Consider the following 9,875-nt stretch of genomic DNA (forward strand, 5'->3'; position numbering starts at 1 on the left):
ATCCACTTTGGTTTACAATATGATCTTGGACATCACCTAATTTGATATTTACCATTATTTTCAATTTTTATTACATCTAAAATTATGCAGTGGCAGACTTAAACAACCCTTATTACACCTCCTCCACTTGAAAATTTAAATCCAAGTGCATCTGAGTAGAAATCACTTGCAGAACATTATTAGTGAAGAATCAGTGAAAGAAGTAACATTATCAGTGTTTATCTTACCTTTCTTTTTTTTTTTTTTGAAAGACTTTAAAAACTAAATTTTTTAAGGAATTTTCATTAATTTGAGGTCATTTGGTTAAATTAATTATTTAATATCATAGCCTATAGTTAGTTAAATATTTCTGAAATATTTTTGCTGATAACATTTTCTTTTTTTTTAACTGTTAGTATTTTTTTGTATGATTTTGAATGTTTTTCCTTTTTGCATCATCAATTTATTTTTGTTATGTATCTGTTGGTAAATGATGTACATTTATTAATAAACACTTACACATAGTTACTTAATTTACTTCTTAAATACCTAGGCTTAGGCATGCTACAAATTCAGTCCATAGTTTTTTTAAGGATGCAATTTGAATAATTCCTCATTAGTTTCTGTCTTTGTCTATAGTAATATTCTTTTTTTCTAAACTTATAATATATCGTAAAATTTTTATAGACATTGATCGAAAAAACTTTCTGCACAACCCTGACCAACCCTGACACTAACTTATTTCAGTGATTTTTAACGTATTGTATATTCAATTAACATACTATTAAATAAATATAATTAAAATATTAGTACAATTTTTGACAACTTTTTTTACAAGTGAAATAAATAATTTTTACTTCAAATTTATTGTAGCTGGTTTTTATGTCTTCAGCTTCAGAATAGTGATTTATACTTAGAAGAAGAAAAACTTTTTAAAGATGCATCACAAAGATGCAGTGCATCACTTCAAAGTTTCAATCACAGTGTAGTGGAAAAAAAAAACTCTGTGAATTTCTATGACAAAAGCAAGTGCAGTAATGTTCATAAGTAAAAAACTCCCATTTTGTAAGGGTTGTTTAATCGCAATAACAACATTTTAAAAATATATATATGTATATAATAGTTAAGTTTGAAAATTTTTAATCAGACTTTGAAGACAAGTTTCATTTGTAATAAATAACTTGATTAAGAACATACCATCATTTTGTACTAAATCCCAAATAATGATGTTATCAGTAGAGCAGGAACAAAGGAAAGAAGTTTTAAACTTATTAGAAAAGGAAAGAGCACTAACAATTCTGTGATGTCCAATAAGAACATGATGCTATAATAAAAGAAGAAAAAGCAAAAATTAATAAAACGTAATAGGAATTTCTCACAATCAAATCCTAAGTAGAGAAGAATGCTTTACATGCATGTCATAGTTGAGGTACCAGAAAAATCTTGCAAGACATTTGGCAATGCTTGTCAAATTCAGAAGAAAAAAAATACTGTTTCAGCAAAAATATTCTTATTTTATTTTTCTGAAGTAAAAGATTTAGCACTTTTCTTTCAAAACGAAACAACCTTCTCCATGGTAATATATAATGGGGCATTCCAAGGTATTTTTGACATTTATGTAGAGTCCGTAACGTGACCTTTTTTGCCATAACTTTTTAGTTTACTGTTTGATTAGCATATTATTTTATTTTGACCATTTCCTACCAACACACCAGCTCAAATTAAAATAATTTGCAAATCAAACGGTAAATTAAAAAGTTATGGCAAAAAAAGGTCACGTTACAGACTCTACATATAATGTCAAAAATACCGTGGAATGCCCCTAATGCAATGTATGAAGTCAAAAAATCTATGCATTGCAAGCAGAATTTAATTTCTAACAAAAAAAAAGTGAGAGAGCTCAATATTCTAGAAAACATTTTTCATCTGCAAATAATCTAAATTCCGACAAATAAAAAATAAATAAATAAATGATAAAAATTTAAAAATAAATAAAAATTTAAAAAATAATTAAAATTAATTTGAATTTTGACATCTGAAATTCAAATTATGTTTTTCGCAATCACGAGTGTATATGTAGGCGTGTGTGTTTGTGTCTGTTTGCAGGCATGATTGTGGGGGTATGTGTGTGAGTGTGTAAGTGTGTGAGGTCCAAGGTTTGTGAGTTTGTAGGTGTGTGTATGTATGCGTGTGTGTGTGTAGGAAATGGACACAACCTGGATAGGGTTTTCGCTAGAGGAGCAGCATCGTGAGGCCGGTCGACGGTAGTGCTGCAGAGGGAAGCGGGGGGAAAATAAAATCATAGGAATTCAAAACAGTCAAATGAGAACAATACGCAATGTGATTGCTCACAAAATAAATAAATAAATAAATAAATAAAATAAATAAATAAAAATAAAAATAAGCAGCAACTGGGCACACATAGATTAAGTTATGCATTGCCCAGCAAGCTATGAATTGCAGGGTGCACTCATAAACTTTTCTGTACCTGAACATTTGATTTTATCTCACAGTGAACTGCAATTCAGCAAGAGGGTGGCGATATATTGAAAAAGATCACTAAATTCATGGTATTTGTTAGGAAGTGGTACTGTATTTTCCTGCGTATTTTCCATTAAAAAGTGTAATATTAATGAGGTGAGGATTTTACACTGCCGTGGATTATCTGTGTTTTTTCTTATCTCAAGGCCCAAGTATTAAACCTCAATTTAGAGCAGGATTCACCAATAGAGACCGTTTTATAGCCCCTAGGATTGTTTATTTTACATAGTTTGAATTTTCCTCTTACACTGTTCAGGCTGCGTCAAATATTTCAAGAAATCATATTTTTTAGATTAATTTTGAATAAACCCTAAAAATTATCACTTCTTCATGTTTTAGGTTTAGTTTCTAAAATTGTACGTTAAGTCGAGTTTTTTGACATTGTATTATTCGCGGATTATACAAAGATTTGCTCTTTCTTCCGGCCCATTTTAGGGTCTGTGGATACACTGCCGCAAATAATATGCAGTAAAATCTGGTACATAAAGGAATTAAAAAACAATGAAAAGCAGGACCTGAAGACAAGGATGCCCATATGCAAACTTTTAAGGGGGGGGGGCTCAGATATTTTCTCCATGGTTTAGCAGGATATTTTCCCCAAGGAAACCAATTTCAGTACAGATTAGAGTTATTAAAGTTTGACATTTTTAATAAATTATTCATTAATGGCTGGAAAAAAAATGTTTTTACATTTTTGCAAAGAAAAAAGTACTAAAAGCAAGGAAGTTCTAATTTCTCAGAGGAGGGCTTGAGCCCTCCTATATGGGCGCCGTTGCCTGAAGAGCATCTGGTACCCTTCTTTTCAATTCAGATAATACACAAGATATTATGATCAGTAGTGGCATTCCTCCTTGCTGTGCTCTAATTGAGCAAGAAAATTTTTGAATGTGCAATCTTTGGTGATAGAAAGAAACTGTTAGCTGTGTGCTAAATTACGTCATGTGTGTGAACATCAAGGGTGGTTCTAAAAAATGTTCAAGGAGGGTGTGATTGTTTTTTACTCTTTACACTTTGATCTTCAATTTCTAAAAAATTTAGAAGGAGTGTACGGAGCCTCATCGCTTACCGTTATGTAATGAAAAATGTCTAATAGTAGTGTTTCTTTCGAAAAATATCCAGAGTGAGCCTTTGAACCTGTCCCTAATGTCATTTGAGATCATCTAAAATCGAGATTTTGAAACTTCAATTTCGAAAAAAAAAACTGTAGAAAGTTCTGGTCCCTATCCCCAGAGTAATAAAAGATGGGCTACAATTTCATTTTCAAGACTTTAATTTGGGAAGAATTCCTGCGAAGAGCTCACTTTTTTCTAACACCATTGAAGATTATGTAAAATTGCGTTTTTGGAACTTTAATATCGAAAATGCACCTGAAGAAAGTTCCTGTATCTCGGCTCAAGGTGGGGGTGATCTCCCCTATCCCCCTCTCTTGTATCCATCCTTGGTGAACATCTTTGTCAGGAAAAAACAGGAAGTATTATCAGGGTCAGACTGGCTATGTGAACAAATGCCAGGTGCCCAACTTTTATTTTTGTTTTAGGCCCTGCATGTAAGGGTCGTTTTTTCTTTTTAAGATTTACATACTTTTTAAATTAGTTGGTAAAATTGTTGTAAACAATCCCCAATGAAATTTGCTCAAATGAATCCTTGATAGCGGTAATAATATTACTTATCAGTTAACGTAAAAGTGTTGAAATAAAACTTAGGGAAAATACCTTAAATGTGTATTACAAAAAGTATAGCAAAAAAGGTTCACAAATTCTTTCATAACATATCATGTATATCTACGGTTACCAAATGTCTGGATCTCAAGCTCTCCCTTGAATGATGTTAGGACTTTAAAAAAGCAGGGCTGTGGAGTTGGACTGATTTTGGAGTAAAAGAGTCAGAGTCATTAGAAAACAGGCAGATTCTGACTCCGGGCTTCTTTTTTCTTTAATATTCAGACTCTCCTTGTATTTAAAAAAAAAACTGACTACCAATTGGTTCGATTAGAAGTATAAAATGCTACTAATAAGAAAATAGCTGTCATTGGCAACCAGCCAGCTAGATTGTTCATCACACTTTCTGTTAGAGCTACCTAGGCCCTAGTTTGCTTTTTTTTTTTTTAACTTCCTTTAACTAATAGCAACTGTCAACAAACTATTTTATTGCCTAACATTTTCTAACTAATCACTTTAAAATAAAAATAATAACATATTTTTTACTTCGATGATCGATCTCAGTTATAAAATAGTAAAAGGCATACATCCCCATAGGCGGATTTAGGACTTAGTTCCTGGGGGGGCAGGATTTCTTTTTTTTTTTTTTTCCGCAACATTTTTACTGCCTCCACTCCCATGTTTTTGTCTGTTTCCTGTGATACATAAGTCCATGCTTTACTTTTTTGTATGTCCTTTTCATTAATGTGTGTTTTCATGCTTTCATGCTGTCCTTTTTGAATTGATCTTAAGAGAGGGAGCTGGTATCAAGAGAGTGACGCAGGGCTCCCTTTTAAGTGGGAAATAGAATATCTCCAATTTTAGGAGGCCGGAGGTTTCTCCCCCAGAGGAAATTTTGTAAAATGGAGATAAAATTCTGCGTTTTGAAGCCTTATAAAGGTTAATTGGATAGACATAGAAATTGATAACTACATTATACAGTTGTACAATATTGTTCAAACTTTGTAAGAAACAGCCATTTTAAGTTTGAAAGAAAAAATAACCTGTAGATTTCTCATTGCAACAACTTTTTTTTAATTATAAGTAGTGCAGAAAGCGAAAAGGAATAGAAAAGTAGTGTATCATTTTTTTTCCTGGCTAAACAGATTAACAATATGCAGTAGAAGTAATTGGAGCCCACTTTGCTTAGGATTTTCAAAGACGTATCTAATTATTTTCAAGGACTCTAGAATAAATAAAATTATTTAACGCACTTCATTTGTGCTTTCCAGTCTCTGATATTTTAGTACTTGATTGTAAATTTTTTACAGACCTGTTCTAACTTTGTGAGAAAAAGCTATTTTAAATTTAAAAGAAAAAAGAAACTATAGATTTCTCATGACAACAACTTTTCTTCAGTTGCAAGTGGGGCAGAAAACGAAAAGAAATAGAAGCAGTGTGTATTTTTTTTCATGCTAAACAGATAGACAATATGCAGAAGAAGTAAGATAAAAGCAATCAATGCAAAAGAATTTCCAAAATACTGCATTCGGGATTGAATAAATAGCAAGAAATGAAACATGTGAGTCGCAAAAAATTATTTCAATGTAATATGCTACAAATGTGAGAACTATGATTTTTACATTTTTTATACAGGATGTGTCAAGGAACTGAATTTGACATATTTTGGCATTCCTCCCTCTCTACATTTGATAGAAATTTTAAAATTTAAGGTTTGTAGCCACATGTTTCCAAATATTCAAGGTTTTCAAGTACTTAAAAATGAAATTAGTTTTTTCAAGCAATTTCCATTTTTTAAGGAACGAACCATGAAACTTTTGGGGAGTTAGGGACCCACTTCAAAGCAGGGGCCCTAAGCAATAGCTTGTTTATCTTATAGTCAAATTCGGCCCTGTTTGTAATTCGCTCTTACCTGCAAATTTTTGCTTGATTTTTTGTAATTTTTACGAAAATTCGTCAGTTTTTACGGTTAAAGGATTTTTACCATTTTACCAATCTTCGTTAAGTTTTTATAGACTTTTATAAAATTTCAGCAATTTTTTAGAAAACTTTTAATGACTCAATTATTTAGATTTCAATAATAACAAGGACTGACTCACTTAGGCTTAGATGATTATGACACCTTATTTTTTAAACAGTATTTATAAAGTAAGTAAAATTGTACTCTCCCACTAAGTAAAAAGGTTCATTTAATCATAAAACTCAGATAACTGAAATTTATTCAGTGTGCAGTAGTATTTATTTTTTCTCTCTCTCTTTAAAAAAGAGAAAGAGGGGGGGGGAACTGTTTTTTAGAATTTCTCAAAAAGCCAATTAATCTACTAAGAACATATATATTATGCACAAATAATACTTGAAATGTGGACACAAATCATAACTAGTAGATCGTTCTGTTAGCGCGAATGGGGGGGGGGGGAGTTTTTTCCTCTTTGCTTTAGGTTCTAATTTGTTAAAATAATCGTCAATTATTATAAGTGTTGCAGCTTAATGTATAGCTGGTTTAGCCTATATTTTCATTCATATACTTGCCCAAATGGTTTTCAGTCCAAAATAGTGAACTTAAAAACACATTTTCAGCACCTCAGTGACAGCTGTACTATTTGTATTTAATGTTTGTTCCCCCCCCCCCGCCCCTCTTTTCTTTTCTCCCATCAGAAAAGGACATTCGCTTTTCTCTTCACTTTCATTGAACTATTCAAAAAAGAAAAAGTCTTTATTTTTTTGTTTTAAGATTTTGGAAGGTGTGTTGTTACTATATAAAGTCCTCCCAAAACTGGGGGGCATTGCCCTCTATGCCCTCCCTATAAATCCACCCATGCCCTTCTAAACTATTCAAAAAAGAATTTTTTTTTTTTTTAAATTTTTGGAAGATGTGTTGTTACTACATAAAGTCCTCCCGAAACTGGGGGGGGCATTGCCCCCTCTGCCCCCCCCCATAAATCCGCCTATGTACATCCCTTGAGCAAGCCCGGGCCTGTAGCTCGAGAGCAAACTTCTGAGGGCGTTCGGTAAATTCAAATGAGTGTTGGCGAGAAAGCACTAATTCTAAAGACACGGTACATTCTATCTGTTTTTTAAATCTAAAGATTATAAGCTACAATAAAGAAGCATAAGCTTGGTTCTCACTAAAAAGTAAGAAATAAAATAAGAATACGATTTCTTGGTTACAACACTCAATAATTGCAGTTAATCTTAAAATTTTTATATTTAGGTTAATTCTAAAGCAGTCAAAAAAAAAAAAAAAAAGAATTAAAAATTGAGCAAAAAAGACATGTAGGTATGGTAAAAGTCATTCGTATAAAAGCTGTATATCATTGCATTTTGTATAAAATTTGAACAGACGTACATTTTTCTCTGTAATATAATGCCTTATTTTCATTGAAATTTCATTGATGAAATAAAATTTAAGATATATTGGGGAAATTTTTCAGAATTGAAATTTTTTATAAACTATTAACTTTGGATGTTTATTCACCAGATGGGTGTCACTCAGAGAAGATCGCCTGATCTTAAGAAAGGTTTTTCGACTTAGCAAAAAAGCTTTTGTTCTCTCAAGTTACAGCTTTCAAAAATTGAAAGCACATGATTTGTTCAACATCTATTTGTTAAGCATTAAAGAGGAGCAAATTAATCTTTTTACATTTTTTAAAAAATAGGATTTTTAAGTAATCTGTTTTAAAATTGCCACTATTGGAAAATTTGATTTTCAAATTGAATTTCTATCATTGTATACATCTTAGGTTTACAATAAAATACAAGGTGAAAATTTCATTAAAAAGAAATTAATAAATTAATATTTTAATCTCTGTTTTGGGGTATTTTCCTTTCCCATGAGGGGCAAAAAATGAAAAAAAAAAAAAAAAAAAACAAATAAATAAATAAAGCCACAGTCGGAGTCTGACGTTTCAAAACCCAGCAGTCCAAGTCAGCCATTTTCCTTCCCACTCTGCAGCCCTGGAAAAAAGTTCAGATTTTAAAGTGATAATCTAAAAAATTACTTTTTTTAGAAGAGAACAGCATTGGTTAATCAGAATTTTGGAATGGTTCGTTTTGATATACAAATACAAATGTGATGACCAGCAACAGGCTCTTGGTCCAGCTAGGCTGCTCCTAGTCAGTTTATAAATCCCCAAAGAAGATCAATGGCCCTCTTAAAACTATCCACCAACTTGCTCGCTATCACCTCTTCCGATAAGCTGTTCCAGATGCTCCTACTAAAGAAGTAATTTTTCTTTATTTCCAGGTTAGCCTGAGATTTGTATAGCTTAAAACAATGAGCTCTCGTCCTGCTTTCAGTGAGAAAATTTAACAGTTGGGCAAATCCATGGTGTCGGACGTAAAAAATGAAGAAAAATTTCTCAGTTTTAATTCCATTTACCAAATATAAACTGTTCCAAAATGATCAAATTTATTTACAAGATACTTACTACATCCCACTGAATAAAAAATCATGTTAGTTTTTCAAAATAGATCCCTAAAGTATAAATTAAAAAAAATAAAAGAGTTGGTGTCGGACGTAAACACACAAATAGTAAAATTGATGGTTCACTTAAAAATTATTAAAAGTCTGAATTGGCTTACATTTTAATTTTAAAAACATCATAATACTAGAATACACTTATGATTGAAGCATATATCACAGTTTTCAAATGATATTATAAGAAATAAAATTATTTAAAAAAATATTTTTAGCTTGGTGTCGGACGTAAATTTTCGGTGTCGGACGTAAATTGTTCATATTGCGTGTAAACTATTGCTCTTAAATGTAAATACATAACAATGATTACAGTTATAAATATGTAAATTATAAGTTACATATACTGAAACAAAATTTACCAAGTAAATTCAAATGTAGTGTTGATTGGGGGAAGTGGGATACTGGGGTAAGTCACCCCCCAAAAATTGAAATATCCATATGGTTTTTATACTTTTTTACATTGATCATGTCATGGTTCATCACAGTGATTAGTTCTGCATATATCTGGGTTAAGTAGAATTTTTTTCTAAGTCGGAGAACTTAGTCAAACAAAAAAAAAAAAAAAAATCTGAACAATATTTTTTGGCGAGTTTAAGCAGCATTTTTCAAAGAAGTGTTTCCCGGTTAGCATTTATTTTTTTTATGATCATTAAACATTCATGTACAGTTTAACTTAAAGTGCATACTGCAGTCAGAATTTTTGAGTAAAATATTATTAAAAACTGTTTTAGAGGAGGGGCCCCCACTTACCCCGTAAAATTTTGCTATAAGACGTCCCCACACTATGGGGTAAGTAGTCCCCCCCCCCCAACAGTGAGGATTTGAAAATCAAAAGCAACTTTGATGAAATATTTGTATTAGTGAAATACAAGACAACTGTGATGACTTAGTAGGAATCGATAGTTCAGCTACAAAAGCTGGTGATTAGTTATTTATGAAACTAACATGAAAGAAAACCATCAAGATTTATATGGGTTGAATGTTGATAATGGATCTTCCTTAGCCAACTTTACATAGACGCAGTCATTTAGTGTTTCTAATTTCTTTTTACACTTATAGTTTTGGCAAATTTGATCTTAATCAACTGTATTACGTTCATTCAACACAACTTTTCTCAAAAGGGGTCCTACTTACCCCTATCAACCCTAAATGTATATACAATAAATTCACTAAGTTGTTTTTTTATGCATGTTTCACTTTAACTTTGAAATTAAAGGCAA

The sequence above is a fragment of the Uloborus diversus genome, chromosome 4, assembly GCF_026930045.1.
Source record: "Uloborus diversus isolate 005 chromosome 4, Udiv.v.3.1, whole genome shotgun sequence".
Taxonomy (NCBI): domain Eukaryota; kingdom Metazoa; phylum Arthropoda; class Arachnida; order Araneae; family Uloboridae; genus Uloborus; species Uloborus diversus.